General features: G+C 40.1%; 1 long non-coding RNA gene across 2 annotated transcripts; it reads right to left on the bottom strand.

Moving 5' to 3' along the window:
* Nucleotides 1-7,672: 7,672 nt before the first annotated feature.
* Nucleotides 7,673-15,068, bottom strand: LOC308312638. 2 transcript variants are annotated; one of them, XR_013963792.1, is made up of 3 exons: nucleotides 15,053-15,068; nucleotides 10,063-10,087; nucleotides 7,673-9,098 (listed from the first exon to the last, which is right to left on the bottom strand). It is a non-coding gene; the product is annotated as an uncharacterized lncRNA (long non-coding RNA). The 2 variants fall into 2 exon arrangements; XR_013963793.1 differs by lacking the exon at nucleotides 15,053-15,068 and adding an exon at nucleotides 12,302-12,415 and having other exon boundaries at nucleotides 10,063-10,093.
* Nucleotides 15,069-18,701: the final 3,633 nt, after the last annotated feature.

Here is an 18,701-nt window from a genome sequence, read left to right as displayed (position 1 = left end):
TCGATGGCACTCTGGATCTCTTCACTGTGTTTTTCATATTTATATTTGTTTTCCTTGACAATGAGAAATACTGGCTGGAGTTGGTTTGAACCAGGTAGCTGAACACAGGCGCTATGCAAGAAGGACTGGTATGTTTGAAAGTTGTCACTTTTCAGCTGCGACTCTGAGCGGTGTGGGAGGTACAGTTTGAGTAGTGTGCCAAAATATCCCTCAGGATTCTTTTCCTCTGAGACGTGGTAATATCTGATGATGGCAGGTTTCCCCTTTGTTCTTTTCTTCACAAATCCCATCTCATTAAGTAGAGGCACAACATCTTTAGCTGTGTATTTCTGCCTGCCATAGACAATATTGCAAGTGGAAGAAAAATCAGCCAAGCACATCACCTCAAAGTCTGGACGTTCAGGTCTAGCATGGTATTTTTCAATTAACCCCGTCATCCACACATCTTCTGAGTCTGGTATAGTGTTCTCCAAGCGTGATTGGGGATAACTCATTTTCAGTCTATTGTCATCTGTTGGTATGAAACGGATACTGCGTGAAGACCTCTTCATTTTTATACCACATACACGAGTTACACACTCCTGAGCGCTGACCTCTCTCATTTTGGTGTACGCCTGCATTACTTGCATCATTTCCCCACGTTCGTCTAGGTTGGCATTGTCTTGATTTGAGTTTTCAATCATTGTTTTGAGATACTGGCTCATCCCGTGCTCAGCTTTGGTGACGTAGGCTGTGATGTACATGATACACGAGTATGCATTCAGAATGTACTGGATATCAATATTGGCATCCCAGGCATCAAGAATATAAGGATTGTATGGGTTCACCATGCATTCCTTTGGATCACGTTTCAGTATAACCTTATTGGAGCTGGTCAGTGATTCGAGATATTTTGTATACTCTTCCATGCTTAAATTACATGCAGCCAGTAGCTGTGGTAAATCCAGAGATTCAGTTTGAGGGTCGTCAAGCAACTCAACCACTGGTTTAAGCTTCGTCTTAGCTGCACTGAACTGCTTAGGATCTGTAGGTCTCGTTATCATGGTCTCACTCGCAGGGGGTTTAGGAAATCCAAATCGGCAGCCAGGTTTGTTGTTTTTGCGACATGACTTGGAGTGATTTCTGCTGTGTGTCTGAAGCTCTTTAACCTTTCTGTATAGTTCTGGCTCAGTATTTGGGTCAGGCAACCGGGCTGTAACGTACTTGTCAATAAAATTGCACACAGTCTCATCAGAGTCCTCATCATACACGGGTGCACCCTCTATCCATAACAAACAGTGAACATGAGGTGAGCCACGACTCTGATACTCTAAACGATACCAGTAATCTACAAGCTTGCCAAGCGGCTGCGCGGCACTCAGAAACAGTTTGAATAATTCATCAACACGTTTATCAAACATGCGCATTGTTGTAACCGGATTGCTTCGTAATATTTCACACTTTGTTGCCCAGTCAAGTTCTTCAAAATTAACCTGTTCACCTTGTTGTTTCTTAATTGCTTCAATCACCTGAGGCCATCTCATCTCTGCAGCAGAAGCAGTACCAAACCAAGTCGGTTTTCCTAATTGTCTGATGGTAGCAAACAGATCTCTGGTTGTTTTCTCCCAATAGGCAGGGGTTCCTCTCAGTGGCTGCATGAATCTGATTGCCTCTTTGTTTCGCACCAGTTTTTGAACCTCGTGTTTGTCTTGCAGCATCCTGGAGGTTATTTTGCGTCCATCTCGTGTCTTAGGCTTTCCTTTACGCAGTTGTATTGACATACTGGAAGTAGCCAAATGTATTTCTGTTACGAATTGTGAAAAGAACAAATAATTTGTATCTCTGGCAAAACGACTATCTACAGAGGTAAGCCTTGATTTAAAATAACTGCTGGGTGTTAACCTAATGGGTCTTGCATCATCAAATGTGTTTACACTAGTGGGAAATTGCACTGGGAATGCCATAGACTCAAGCTTAGGTGTTCTGAAAAAGTTGACCGGCTTATTACCTTCAGCAGGCGCAATACAGTAAATTCCTTCACTGAACGATAATAGCTGGTCTGCAATGTCAATTGGCTGTAGACAAGATTCGAGGGCAATGCCACCAGTTGGCTGTTCACCCTCTTGTTCTGTATCGTTTGAGTGATCCTGTTGTTGATTGTCATTACGAGGCAGGATATCGATATGTTGTTCCTCACCAAGACTATCGTGTGGCTGATTCAGTGCATTTTGCTCACACCTGTCAATGTCCCTCAATGCATCATCATCATACTCATCATCTTCCATGATATCATCAATTTGATTGTCACCTTCTTCCTCGTCGTAAATTGTCGGGTCACACAATTCGGCCTCATCTCTGATAGTTATGTCCTTATACTCAGGGTGAATTTGTTTTAAAGTGTGCAATGCCTTTAAAATTTTAGACATAGTGACAGTCTGGAACAATTGATGTCCTTTGTAGTGCAATCGTCTCTTCAACTTTACTCTCATCACTTGAGAATCACTTCTAAGTCTGGGTAAAACATTGACAGTCGCCTCTACTTCAGATGGCACACATACTACATTACCGCATAGTGATCTCTGCTGGCCTTTGGGAAGAGGTATGATTTTAGCAAATGTTAGGTACTTGGATGAAATATGCCTCTCCAATATGTTAAGATCAGACAATTCAGGGGGGATTTCTACCAGCTCCAAATTATTAGCCATAGCAAGTGGTGGCATGTGCCCTCTCTTAAGATAGTCATGGCAGGTGGCACAGATCCATTCTTGCTTCCTCTCATTGGGTACTGTGCAATGTTGTGGTTCTCTGCATACATCATTGCAAACATGAACATATTTTCCTGTCAAGCAAGCAGACACCACATCTGGATTTTTTACGTAGTCTGTCCTATTGCAGTGTTTTACTCGATCTGGAAACAATGCTCTATGGCATACTGTGCAGACATTAGTGGGGCCATCTTGTATGCTTGTTCTAAAAGCAGATATGGCTTGTTGCATTACAATGTTACGTTGTTGTGCACGTAGTGCATCTTCTTGTCTGTATTGTTGTATTATTTTCCGTGTGCAACGCATCTTATGAAAGAGTCTATATGCTGCTTCACTGTGATATCTTTTATAAAAATAAGCATTACATTTCTGTAAATGAAGCCGTCTGAAATCTGGGTCATTTTTGTATCTGTGTTGATTGATTCGTTTCATGATTTCAATATGTCTGAGTCTAAATTCAAGATCATTTTTGTATTTGTGTTGAATGTGTTGTTTCTTTCTGAGTCTAAATTCAAGATCATTTTTGTATCTGTGTTGAATGTGTTGTTTCTTTCTGAGTCTAAATTCAAGATCATTTTTGTATCTGTGTTGAATGTGTTGTTTCTTTCTGAGTCTAAATTCAAGATCATTTTTGTATCTGTGTTGATTGATTCGTTTCATGATTTCAATATGTTTGATTCTAAATTCAAGATAATTTGTGTACTTGTGCTGACTGATTTGTTTCATTGTTTGCATATGTTTCATTTTAAATGCACTATCATTTGAAAAACGCTTGTTAATATACAACTTTTTTCTTAGTCTATACAATTCGCATTTAGCATACAAAGTCCTTTGTTTCAAGTTTTTGGTTTCCTTTCTCTGTACTGTTTTTTGTTGCTTTATGCCAGTTTTTGGTAATGCAAGTTTTTCACAAGTCCTCATATATTTTCGTCTTTTCCCTTTTTCCAATTTTAACATGTGTGCTATCTGGTCCTTGCTCATATTTGTGATTTTGAAAGATTGTCCAGTCACAAACTTACAGGAAGTCATACTTTGAGATGCTTCAGTGTGAGTTAAGTTGGTGTGTGGGGTTTTAAAATCTGCACTTGATAATTGATTGCAAGTGACATTACAATGTTTATGATCAACAGCAGACGTTATGTCAACCTCCGGTTCAGTCATAGGTGATAATAAAGCACTGTCATCAGTACACTCAATATTGCCGGTGTGAAAATACTGTTCTGCAATCCCATCAGACATTTCTGACAATGAATGTTTAGCCTGCCTGTTTGTGCTGTAGACATCTGTGTTTGATGTTGTTGGAATTTCTATTCCAGAGTCTGCAATAGTAACATGACTGTTATCCAGGTTGTCACTGTGAAATCCTACAGGAATGAGTTCATACATGCATGTTGGTAACGTCTCAAACACCAGTTGGCACTCAATAATCCTCTTAATCATATCTTTCAACTTTGTGAATGTAAGCATTACAGCAGTGCCTAAGTGTTGATAATAATATTGACATGGTAATCCATCAGGACTTCTAGAGTGTGGGTCAAAGAAACCAAATTGTCCTGATCTGTTCCTGAACACAGCAATTACTAAACCACTCATTACCAGCAATGCATAGTTCACGTCTTTTAGCAAACAGCTAAGTCCTGCTTCTAGATTTAGGCACTTTTCTGCATAATGAGATGGAGGGTCTCCAAAGGTTCCATACTGGGAAAGATCATGATGCTTTGTTACATGGTAGTCATGGTCGCGGGCAGACACTTTGTCCGGTAAATCATCTATAGCTAGATGATCATGAGCAATTTTATTCTTTATTTTAGGTAAAGATGCACCATCTTCACCTTCGTGAGCTTGTAGATCGGCTGTTTTTCTGACTTTCGCATCTAACTGACGCTTGACCTCTGTGTACATGGTGTCGCCCTTTTGCAATACAAGGTCCAGGTTTGCTGCTGTAATGTGTTCTTCCTCATGAAGGAATGCCAGAAATGTTAGAGAACTACAGGCACACTGCTTATTCCTGGAAAAGACATGGTATTTAGTGCTGTTTTGACTATGAGATGCTGCAACACTTGTCTCATCAGAATGGCCTTTGTGTTGAATACGGTTAGATGTCCTTGGTACATGTCTAACTTTAGGCACATGTTTGACAGCATCAGTGGAAGACATATTCTGTAATGGTGTTTTATTGCTGTGGGGTGCACATTGTATTTGTTGACCTGCTGTGACATTGTCAGAAACATGCTCTTTAACCCAGTGTGTTGTTGTTGGAATTTCTATTCCAGCTCGTGGTGACAGGTCGATGGAGTCGGCAATAGTAACATCACTGTTGACCAGGTTGTCACTGTGAAATCCTACAGGCATGAGTTCATACATGCATGTTGGTAACGTCTCAAACATCAGGTGGCACACAATAATCCTGTTAATCATATCTTTCAATGTTGTGAATGTAATCATTACAGCAGTGCCTAAGTGTTGAGTATCTTCATTATATGGTAATCCATCAGGCCTTCTAGAGTGTGGGTCAAAGAAACCAAATTTTCCTGATCTGTTCCTGAACACAGCAATTACTAAACCACTCATTACCAGCAATGCATAGTTCACCTCTGTTAACAAACAGCTAAGTCCTGCTTCTAGATCTAGGTACTCTTCTGCATAATTAGATGGAGGGTCTCCGAATGTACCGTACCGGCGAACATGCTGTGTTACGTGGTAGTCATGGTTGAAGGCAGAAACTTTTCCCGGCAGTTCATCTGTAGCTAGATGAGTATGAGCAATTTTATTCTTTGTAGGTAACTGTTCCCCTTCGTGAGCTTGTAGATCGGCTGTTTTTCTGACTTCTGCATCCAACTGCTGCTTGACCTCTGTGTACATGGTGTCGCCCTTTTGCAATACAAGGTCCAGGTTTTCTGCTGTAATGTGTTCTTTCTCATGAAGGAATGCCAGAAATGTTATAGAACTACAGGCACATTGCTTATTCCTGGAAAATGTACGGTATGTAATGCTGTTTTGACTATGGGATGCTGCAACACATGTCTCATCAGATTGGCCTTTGTGTTGAATACGGTTAGATGTCCCTGGCACATGTCTAACTTTAGACACCTGTTTGACAGCATCAGTGGAAGACATCTTCTGTAATGGTGTTTTACTGCTGTGGGGAGCACATTGTATTTGTTGACCTGCTGTCACGATTGTATCCTTAACACAGTATGTGATGTTGTCAGAAAAACGCTCCTTAAACTCCTGCTCACCCATGGGTCCTACACGCTTTTTAAGATAATGTGTCAAATTCTTAGATAAACAGTCTTTATGGCAATGCACTTTAGCATCCTTCTGCTCGCTCATAGGTGATACAGCACTGTCATCAATACACTTGCTTGTTTGATATTCTGTACAATGTCCTACAATCACATCAGACATTTCTGACAATGAATGTTTAGCCTGCCTGTTTGCATGGTGTGTGCTGTAGACATCTGTGTTTGATGTTGTTGGAATTTCTATTCCAGCTCGTGGTGACAGGTCAATGGAGTCGGCAATAGTGACATCACTGTTATCCACGTCGTCACTGTGAAATCCTACAGGCATGAGTTCATACATGCATGTTGGTAACGTCTTAAACAACAGTTGGCACTCAATAATCCTGTCAATCATATCTTTCAATGTTGTGAATGTAATCATTACAGCAGTGCCTAAGTGTTGAGTATCTTCATTATATGGTAATCCATCAGGCCTTCTAGAGTGTGGGTCAAAGAAACCAAATTTTCCTGATCTGTTCCTGAACACAGCAATTACTAAACCAGTCATTACCAGCAATGCATAGTTCACCTCTGTTAACAAACAGCTAAGTCCTGCTTCTAGATCTAGGTACTCTTCTGCATAATTAGATGGAGGATCTCCGAATGAACCGTACTGGGAAAGATCATGATGCTTTGTTACATGGTAGTCATGGTCGCGGGCAGACACTTTGTCCGGTAGTTCATCTGTAGCTAGATGAGTATAATCAATTTTTTTCTTTGTTTTAGGTAACTGTCCCCCTTCGTGAGCTTGTAGATCGGCTGTTTTTTTTACTTTTGCATCTAACTGACACTTGACCTTTGTGTACATGCTGTCGCCCTTTTGCAATACAAGGTCCAGGTTTGCTGCTGTAATGTGTTCTTCCTCATGAAGGAATGCCAGAAATGTTAGAGAACTACAGGCACACTGCTTATTCCTGGAAAATACATCGTATTTAGTGCTGTTTTGACTATGGGATGCTTTAACTCTCGTCTCGTCAGATTGGCCTTTGTGTTGAATATGAGATGTCCCTGACAGATGTCCAACTTCACTGTGACTAACCTGTTTTACAGCATCAGTGTAGTACATTGGTTTCACATCATTGCAGCTGTGGGGAACATGCATTTGTTGACCAGGTATCACATCGTCAGATAATTTCAACTTGGACCAGTGTTGTTTTTTAGCTTGACTTTTTTTCCCTTTCCTCGGCATGGTAACGTTTGGTTCTTGTAGGCTATTTGTCACACTGGTAAACCTTAAATATTGCGTATAAGTTTGTGCTTTGCAATGTTTTTATGGTAACTTAATAGGGACTACGATATTCACAAATATCTTCAGAGAATGTAGTGATTGATACAGTAGGCTACAGTTCACTAGCAACTTGTTCTATAGACACCCAGAAAATTATGAAACAATTGTAATATAGGACCAGACGTCAACTGTAGTTTCACAGAATTCTAGGTAATATACCAGATGTGAGCTACTGAAAACCACAATGCAATCTCAATCACTGAGGGACATTCACTATAGTACCAAACAGAAGCAAGTGATTTGTCACACGTCCACTTGTATTATCTCACTTTCTAAACAATGTAGGCTACAACAGTATTAATAAGCAGTTTAGTTTAAAGAACTGTTCAAAAGAGGAAATGTGGTCAAGTTTGCAATTAATTTAAAAAAACGGGCTGCATTTAATGCAATACAGGCAATGTTAGACTAAACGATTAGTGCACCAAACAAATACCAGTCATTCATTAAATCAGTGTATCTATAAGGCAGTATAGACAGTTAATATAGATATGAACACTACCTTTGTAGATTTAGTATTTGATCAAAGATTAAACTAAATGTATAGGAATGTGGAAATGACCGTTTTGTTTTGAACCAATGAAATGTTTCTCAAATGTTAGCACAAGCAACAAACCTTCAAGTAGTGCTGATTAAATATTCAGTGATAGCTTAACAATATAGTGATGGATTAGGAAAATTATCTTGGTAATGTATACACTTAATATAGCAGTTGGGCTACTTCAGTTGATGGACCGCTGTTCAATAGAGTGATCACAGACAGGTCCACTTGTCAGAGCTGCAAATAGTTTAACTATCAAACAGAATTCTAAACAAGCCTATTGAACTACCATACATTTATTTTTACTCAAGTATATTTTACTATACAATGTATAAAGAAGCTGAACAATAAAGAGAGGTTGGCCTTGCTAGGAGTATATACTGTACTAATGTTAAGAGTATTTCTAAACAGTTTGTGAAATGTGTTTGCTTTGATGATCCTGGTCCAGTACGTAGTCCGGTCCTGGTTCAGTATGTAGAGTGCAGACACCAAGCTGATCGAGTTGAGGCTGCGTTCGGATCCAGATAGTGGATAGCCAGAAACAAATAATTTCAAAAATGAATGTATACGGAATGTAAAAACTATCACTCAGGAATGTGGAAATGGTGTTTAGGTGGATGGATGTTTAACCAAAACAAAAGGTGAATAAACAAAGATGGCTCAAAGGTGTGGCAATACAAATGTCTCAAAAAGCTGTATCCAAGGTTTCAAGGTTTCATATCAGGGTTGCATCAAAAGTTGTATCAAGTTTCATATCAGGGTTGCATCAAGTTGCGTTTCAGGGTTGCATCAAAACTTGTATCAAGTTGCGTTTCAGGGGTTGCTTAAGGGAGCAGAGCAAGATCTCTCAGAGTTGCTCCCAACTCTGAGACTTCTCTGAGCGAGATAGAGAAAAGGTAGAGACAAAAGACAGAGAGGCAGCAGGGAGATAGAAGGGTTTGGGGTGTTGGATTAAGAGAAAAACTGTATCCAAGGTTTCATATCAGGGTTGTATCAGGTTTCATATCAGGGTTGCATCAAAACTTGTATCAAGTTGCGTTTCAGGGTTGCGTATAAGGGGTTGCTTAAGGGAGCAGAGCAAGATCTCTCAGAGTTGCTCCCAACTCTGAGACTTCTCTGGGCGAGATAGAGAAAAGGTAGAGACAAAAGACAGAGAGGCAGCAGGGAGATAGAGGGGTTTGGGGTGTTGGATTAAGATAAAAACAGGATCCACTGGAACCCAGGGTTCACTGCGCAAGGTTTACCTGAAAGAAAGAATATTCATAGTCACATTTATACAAGTATATCAGTAACATAAATGCATAATGTTGCTGTCGGGAAGAAACCTTGTGTTGTTTGCTAAAGCAACTAACTCCACCTCTCATGGAATATATAAAGTTACAACACAAACTGCGCTAGCATAAACAGTTTACAAAATCTCATTGCTTATACATCTTTCTTTGAGATTTACAATAAAAAATCCGATCTTTTGAAAATCATGAGATTGGAGCAGATTTCCGATCACCTGATCAGGTCAACCCTAGTTATTACAATGTTTATTTGCAGCAATTTGGCTAGCTGTTCTGAATCTTCCCCACAGGATTAATAAGCCTTATGTAGTCAGTTACTGTACTGTATAGAATATGCAATTGCTAATTACATCAACCATAGTATTCAATATTTAAAGTATAATGTGTGTTCCATCGTACAACAGTGGTGTGTGCTGCAAATAGCAGTTCTACAAGCTCAGAATGTGGCCATTTGGTCAAAGGGTCCCTAACCAAAACATCTGCCCCTCCACCATAAACATAAGTATGTTTTTAAGCTATAAAGCTACAAATTCACAAGTCACGTTGTGAGCTTGTCGGTCTGCTATTTTTGCTAATCATACAGGGCTTAAAGGCCTATTCATAGTGTGGATTTTCGGTGGCGAGGTGACCACCGGAGCTGAAATAGCGTGGAGCGGTGGCGAGTAAAAACAGAGAGTAGGGCTGAGGCGGTGGCCGTGGTATGCTCTTCACCGCGGCTCAGTGACGTCATGTTGTAGTTCGGTGGTCACCTCACCACTGAAAGTCCATACTAGGAATAACGCCTAAGTGGTTACTATGTGTCAAAATTGTGTGTGTGTGTGTGTGTGTGTGTGTGTGTGACATCACTTCTTGCATCTATATTCAACTTGAATACAAATATTGTGTAAAAACATCATCAGTGTTGATAACTAATACTTACTCAAGTGTAGGTCAACAGCAACCAGCTAAGTCTGCAGAATGAAAAGGAGAAAATCAGCAATTACTTAATTGTTCAAAGAATATTTTTCTTTTGTGTTGTTAACCCATTGAGATCTGGCACCAGATTCTACAATATGTCTTCCAAAACCTTATCAGTGGTTCTCAAACCATTTCATGTCAAGGACCCCGAGAATTATCTGTATTTTGCCACAGACCCCATCTGAAAATATGTTGTAGCAGGGACCCCCCCAGAAGCAAAGATTTGAGTTAAAGAAAACAAGCTACAAGCTCGTAGCGCAGCACTCAGAGCATGTAGATCTGCCATTTTTCAGGTAAAGTTTATAGTCATGGTTAAAAGCTATAGGGTGTACAAAGAGGCTCTACGCACACCAAAGTCCTTGTGGCGGTGCCGTCGCACGGGAGAAAACTGTATAGGAGATCTTGAATGAACAAGAAGGTGGCCGCACACACCAATAGCCAGAGTACCAATATTTATTCGGACAGCAGGTAAGACAAATATCCAACGTTTCGGCGGTTAAGCCTTCATCAGGGGGAAAAAAAAGCTATAGGGTGACAGAGATGTGTCCTCAGGTCTAAATGGGTTAATCATTTCCTGCTAAATGAGTAAAGTTCAATGCACACTGCTGCATATTTCTAACTAAATGGCTTACATTGTAACAGCTTGCATTGAATCAATCTGCTCCAATTTAAACACTTCACACAGTTTCAACCTATCGTTCAATTGGCCATCACTAACCCATTGCTATCCTCTGCGACAAAGTGGGTAGGCAGGAATGGTGTCATCTTATGAGTATTAGTGATGAACACTTAAAGCTAGGTTGACAGTTATTAAAGTAATTTAAGGCAGTGGTTCTCAAAGTGGGGTCTGGGTTGCGGAAACCCCCAGGGTTCCTTGAGGGGGTTCCCAGCAAAATAAAAATGTAAGCACTTCAACAGACTTTGGCCATTTGAAAATGGCAAATGAGCATGCAGGTCTGTTTAAAAAGAAAATTGTGTTCCTGGCACATATTTTCATACTTTTTTTGGGGCCCTTGAAATCAAAAAGTTTGAAAATCACTGACTTTTTTTTATATATATCTTTTATCCCACGATTTTGTAACCCATTTTTCACCCCTGTGTCAATCATCTAATGTGATCCTGGGCTCTACACACCCTCCGCCAACCTGGGGAGAGCAACGGACTTAACTCATGCTTCCTTCATGCTTTTGTGTCCAAGTTGCTCCTTTACACCTGACAGGGGGGAGTTTCCCTGGTTGGACATAGCGCGTGGAAGGAACACGTTATTCCAACCAGTTCCTTTCCCCTCCATCAGGCGCCCCGGCTGGCCAGGGGGAGGCAGTTTAGAGACCAGGATTACTGCATGTTTTTGTGAGGGTACCTACCCTAGGGGACACGGGGAGAACATGCAAACTCCACACAGAAAGGCCCTTTCGCCAACCCCGCCTCGGGTATGGGCACTGATGACGTGGAGGAGGAAACACGCCGCCAGCACCCACAGCGCCCCGAGCGGGAATCGAACCCAGGACCTTCTAGCTGTGAGGCGACAGCACTACCAACTGTGCCTCCGTGCCCCCACTGACCTTATTACTTAATATCCTAAAATACTAAAACGTCAACCACATTAAATCAGTAAGGCGCTGATTTCACGTTTACATTAAATATGGTTTGTATTCAATCCACTGGGAGAAAAAAGTATTGCACCTGTACTACCTGCATGATGCATGTGAATAAAACCTGTAAACCTCAGTAGATTTGTGATATCAGCTGGTAAATAACATAATGGTAATAATAATGGTAAATTGAATGTCACCCATTCACATCCCACATTGTGAGCTTGTAGATATATTTTCAGTGATTGACGATGCATACATCTGGGTTAAATCGTGAGGATTGTACAGTACGCAATGGCATTCCAATACAGTTTAGCGTTAAATGATTCTCAACCTTTTTAACTTCATGGAACCCCCAGTTTGATATGCATTATGCCACAGAGCCCCATTTGATCCAAATTAATCTATATCTCTGGGATCCCAATCTTCACTGTAAAATGCTGTGTCAATGTATCGCCCTGTGTGAAGTGTGGAAGAGAATGCAAATCGCACATATGTCTATTACATAGGTCTATCACAGGCAACGGGAGGCGATATTGGCAAGCTTTCCCCGAGATTCCAGTGATGTTTGGTATCTGCAAATATTAAGCTGATACAGTTAATACTTACTCAGAAGGTAGGGTGGTGTCGTTTGATCTGCAGATTGAAGGAGATAGAGGAAATTATTCAGTTTGTAGTTGCTATACATGCAGAATTTGTATTAATTCATTTCCATTATTTTCTTTTTTAACCCATTGTGGCGGGAACTTTTGGTGTTGGCATTATGTTATGCTTTAGCTATTGAAAAATAGCAGATCTACAAGCTCATAGTGCGCCACCGAGTGGCGCGCTACGAGCTTGTAGGTCTGCTATTTTTGAAAAACCACTGACATAGAAACATAGCTTTTTCAGAAAACTGTCAGGATGTAGAAGACATTTTTTTAATCTAATGTCAGGTCAAAATGGGTTAATAAGAATTTGAAGGTCTTCAAAAACCGTAGGTTAGGTTTTAGAAGGCATTTTTAATTCAACAGTATAGAATACACTGTCTGATAACAAATAAAAGGCTAAACTTAAATGACCAAATCAGCAACATTTTCTGTGTGTTGCAAGTTTGTAGATCTGCTATTTTTACAATACTAATAATAACATTAGGCAGCAGGGGGGCCACAGCGTTCTACAGGGAGGGAGGAATAATGTGATGTTGGGTCACCAATTCACGTTTCAAGTTTTCACAATCTCCTACTGCACCTGTTGCATATTTGAAACACCTCATCAACACTCAAGTGACGTTAGATTTGTCTGTGAGCAGACAGTGGTAACAGTGCATCCCATGGAGAGTAGATTGACATTCAAGGGACCCTAAGGTACCGACCTCCCAAGTACAGAACAGGTAACCGAACTGGAAAATAAACTACACAACATGCCCATTTATCTATACTTACTCAGATGTAGGCAGGATAGTAATTTCATCTGCAAAATGAAGGAGATCAAAATAAGCAATTAATCAGTTGTTTATTTCCAATATAAAAAACACTGTTGAAAGTAAAAAGTCTATATTGCTACAGTACCAAAGTAAAAAGTACTCAATTGTTTAAAATTAGCCAATCTACAAGCTCACAACTCACCGTGATGCAAAGGAGGGGGGGGAGAGAGAGAGAGAGAGAGAGAGAGAGAGAGACAGAGTTTAGATAAAACCATGACATACAAGGTGCTATGACAAATGTACAAGATGTCATGGTCCCCAAATTGACACTAATTGACCCCCAGTTGAAAAGATACAGGGACCCTGGACCATAAGAACCCGTTTAATTTCAAGGACCCCCAGTTTGACATGCATATTAACTACATTTAATGTCATTTCTATCTCTGGGACCCCCAATTCATATAAAAGGATTGTAAGACTCATAGTTACAGACCCATAAGGGTCCATTTGGTTCCTAACTATCATTTAGCTGGGGACCCCCTTCAACTCAAGGACCTCTAGGGGTCCACGGACCCCACTTTGGGAACCACTGCTATAGCTGTTCGGAGTTTGGTAGATTAAGCCCTCCGAAGGGCTAAGAACAGGCAGCACACATGGGCATGACTCGTGTTAGTCAATTTATTGATATGAAAGACCACAGGTCATAAACCTGGAAGAAAGAATAAAATAAAAATGGCATTACCATAACATTCGTTCGAATATAATGCAACAATTAACAAATAAGCATCACAGTATGTTATTGTAATTGACTCTCACAAAATATAATATAGCTGTACATTCTCCCAGAATATACCTGCTGAATATACTTGTAACATAATCTTACAGCTCCTCTCATTACTGATACAAAAGTGCAATATAAAGAAAACCAGCATCATGCATACATTCCCTATATACACACAAGTAGCCTACATATAACCAAACCACATATGTACTGCGCATACACTAAATGTGTATATAAAGCAGCACAGTAAAGCAGCACAGTAAACTCTGTTAATACAGCGAGCTGGATACAATAAGTATATAAACTATAAACTGCATTTCCCAGAATGCAATTCCCAAAGTGCCTTGCGCAGATCGCACGCAGCACGCACGCACTATGCCAGCCGGCCGGCACGATACTAAAACATTACCATGGCAACAGAGTCCGTAAGTTAATATACTGACGTGACACTATATGGACGTGCAAACACCACACAATAACACAGGACTTCTCCACCACGCTACAGTCCGCTAAGCGTCCCGACAGAGCAACCTGTCAAAACAGCCAACGCTGGCCACAGCTAAACACTAGCATTGCTACATAAACATTGCACCCCGTGCGCCGCTCGCTCGCTCAATACTTGCGGTATACCAACGCGGACACAACGTGACAATACTACTGCACAAAATGCTACCAGTAGCCCATAGCAAACATTATACATTTCACACACTACAGTTCAAATCTAACTTACCAACGGGCTGTGTGCTCCTGATGACATATCAGAATGTAATGAGTGAAAAAAACACTGCTAGCAAAAGGCTACTGTGTTAGCTATTAGTTAATGACATGAAAACTTCTTCACAGATTAAAACCCGTTTAGTACAATTAATTTATAGACATGTATGACTCAACGTCATAACAGTCAGCAACACGCAGTGTTTGTGTGTTCCTCTTATGACGGCGGGGCCGCGGGGAGCTAATTAGCCTGGTAGCTAATTGTTAGCAAAATAAACTCAAAATAAATAGCATGACAAATGAGAGCAAAAACGGACCTAAAACAACGGGACAAAGACAAGTAATGGTTTCGGGTCTGTTGTTTAACAAAGTAACGAACTGGGACAAACGCAATGTCTTCATTTAGGTGATAAATTAATATAATATGTACTGTACACAACAGAGCTGGGACGTTACTTACCAGTGGCAGTTTTCCAAACAGGAAGTGGTGTGGTGTTGCAGTAAAAGCGGTCCGCATGTGCTTGCAAAACGTTCCGTCTCTGACATTTGCATGAAGACATGACAAATTGACTTATTGTTATTATTTGATAACCCAGCACTTACTACTGTAGGCTACTGTAGGCTACTACTAATAATAATAATTATTATTATTATAATTATAATTCATAACATTATAATCAGAACATTTGTACAAATATACAATTATATGAAAAAATCACACTTGTGCGCCGATTTTTGGGGGTAGTCCGTCCCTTGTGTCATTGGACAGTAAAATAAGCAATATGTTCTCATGAGTCTGAAACTAAAACTGACTGATGGCAGATTAAAAGATAATTCATTATGATAGTGGAATTATCATTACTTGTCAAATGTTCGTCTTGAACCATTGGCCCCCCACATAAGCCCTTATTGCCCCCCCCACACAAGCCCTAATTGGCCCCCACACAAGCTTGTATTGGCCCCCCACATCACATGCCCCCTTAGTTATGTGGCCAAAAAAAAAGAAAAACCCCACCCCCATCTGCACGTGCCTGTGACACAGAGACTCACGCACGCACGCACACACACACACACACACACACACACACACACACACACACACACACACACACACACACACACACACACACAATGCCACGCCAGACTTTCCGGTCCATGCCCAGTTCCTGCTTACTGATGCATGTGTCCCTAGCGATGACATCAGGCCAGGGAACGACAGTTTTCTGCTGCTTTGAGGCAGGATTCCAGAGAAGAAGGGAATAAATAATGTCATTGTCAGCTATTATAGGCTGTTACTATGTTAGCTGATAATAGCCTATATTACAGTTGATGAAAGATGAAAAAATCACACTTTGTGTGAAGTGAGAGGCGCTCTTATCATCATACATCATCACATTCCGTGCCAAGCCCATTATCACAAATTTTGCGGTACACATTCCCTACTCAGCCAATCAAATAATCGCTATGGGGTACACACAAACACACTAACCTGGGCATAGGAGGGGCTATCGTCCCTCAAAATGGGAAGAAATGTGGAGGCCTACAGTGTGGAAAAATTGGCTTTTTTAGCAGGGCCAGTTTCAAATAGCAGCCCACTGTAACTGCTCTAAGTGCTCTTTGAGAGCGGTTATGAAGGAGTCTATTTCTTTATTGGTACAGTGTTCCACAAAAATGTAATGGCTTAATTGCTTAAGCCCCGCCCCTCTGTATTCCTATTGGCTGGCCTTTACACAGCTATAACTTTTGTTTGCAGCATGCTACAGTCTTGAAACTTGCTCCATGGACTTAGACCACCAATAGGAGCATGCTGCAATTGGTTAATTACTTAAGCCCCGCCCCTCTGTCTTCCTATTGGCTGGCCTTTACACAGCTCTAACTTTCGTTCACAACATGCTACAGCCTTAAACTTTGGTACATGGACGTAGACCATCAAGAGGAACAAGCTTTAATGGCTTAATTGCTTAAGCCCCGCCCCTCTGTCTTCCTATTGGCTGGCCTTTACACAGCTATATCTTTTGTTTGTAGCATGCTACAGTCTTGAAACTTGTTCCATGGACTTAGACCACCAATAGGAGCACGCTGTAATTGCTTAAGCCCCACCCCTCTGTCTTCCTATTGGCTGGCATTTACACAGCTATAACTTAAAAAAGAAAACTTAAAAATAAAAAACTTAAACTTTTTTTTAACTTAAAAAGAAAAAGATTTTTTTAGATTATTTATTTTTTTACATTTAAATTTGTTTTTAAAAATAAAAACACTTCATCAATCAAAGAAAAATCAATAATCATTGTGTTTATGCTTTTAAAGATAGGCCTATATGCTTGTAAGCGCCATTTTGAGTCTCCTAATTGTGGCCAATGATGTCCACTGAGGGGTGTGGTCAAGTTCAGGTTGCCATAGTTACAGGGAGGGTATTTAACCCTGTCCCTAATGAATTGCAGGTGTTGTTGATAGGAGGCAAACTGTTTTCTGACTGTGCAGACAGGGACTGTTGCATTCACCACGTTTGACTGTTTGCTACTTATGTTATTTGCCTTCAAAGTATAGGATTTTGTAAGGAAAATAAATATAATTTAATATCCACTCTACGAACATTCTGGACCTCAGTTCTTTCAGCACACGTCTAAACTTCCTCATCCGTCAGCAGCCAGTAGCACCTAATACAGGGATTTAGGCGCTACAATGCTATTTGACCCTTTTTTAAATGTAAAAGTATGCTATTTAATACAATTTCTGCTCATTCATGCTTTCATATCCATTGATGTATTTTTTCTTTTTACCTTTTCCTAATTAATCAAGAATACATTGTAAAGCATTATTCATACATTACAAATCATTAGTAGACAGTAATACTTTACTTACTTTATTCTGCCACTTTTTGGGCATCATACTACTTCCACATACTTTATTCCACTTTATGCAGTTATTCATGCTTAAACTATAGTTGTGGGCTCGCTACAGCGAGCACACACTAGTTATTGCCAGCCTATGTTTATTGTGGGCTCGCTACAGCGAGCACACACTAGTTATTGCCAGCCTATATTTATTCCGCTTCTTTATTTATTCCACCCGTTTTTTTGACACCCTACTACTTCCACATACTTTATGCTAGAAATTTAGTTCAAACTTCAAACTGTTCAGCTCTTTGAAGTGATTGTGGCTTGTATTTTTATTTTTACAAAGTTTTATACTTTTTATACTTTTTATACTTTTTAACTTTTTTTAACATCCTTTATAATGGGAGTCGATGGAAGAAAGGTCCCATTTTTCACAGTTAACTTTTTTGAGCTCTTATTACTCCGTCATACTTTCACTTTGAAACTTCATTCAAACTTTATAATGTTCATCTATCTTTGAACTTTCATTGGTGAAAAAGTTGTTTTGAAAAAGTTTATACTTTTTAAAATATTTAACTTTATTTATAGTTTTTGCCTCCCATAGACAATGAATGGGATTTATCTCTAAATCAACCTCACTTTTGCAGCCTCATTACTCTGGCATACTTTGTCGTAGAAACGTGATTTAAACTTTAGAACGCTCACACGACTCTGGACTCTGGACGGTTCAAACCGTATTTGAATACGTTAAACGGTTTTTCCGAAATCGCAGTTCAATCGCAGGCCGTTTCGCGTAATTAGTGCCATCTTAGAGTGCGGGGCTTCTTTGACTAGAGTGTGGAGACTGAAATTCTTTCCTTGAAAATTTACCAAACAAATTGTCGTCCTGGCCAAAGTATTCATTTTACACGCATGTTCTTTGGTCATTTTGTAGCCACACATGTCCTCTTTCACACAATGTGACCAACAAATCACAGAGACATACAGAATGTGAACTACAGCCTTTTAAGTGACACAAAAACAGTCAATCTGCTCATTGACCTCCATTGTATAATTCTTACGAGGAAATTATCGCGCTGACAATTCTTAACTCGCTCTTATAACCACATTTTCAATCGTACCAACACCACAATCGCACATGGTGTACCTCGATATCTCAGGCCACTCACAGCGAAAGAAATATTTGCATTCGACTTTTACTTTTTGCGATAGAGCAATTTGTTCGGACATAGTTTTCCCCCATCCAGGACCATTGAAATCTCCCAGTCATAG

This window comes from Protomyctophum bolini, assembly GCF_963924005.1.
Source record: "Protomyctophum bolini genome assembly, chromosome: 1".
Taxonomy (NCBI): domain Eukaryota; kingdom Metazoa; phylum Chordata; class Actinopteri; order Myctophiformes; family Myctophidae; genus Protomyctophum; species Protomyctophum bolini.
The sequence above is the reverse complement of the archived record's forward strand: the minus strand, read 5'-3'. Positions and strand labels throughout refer to the sequence as shown.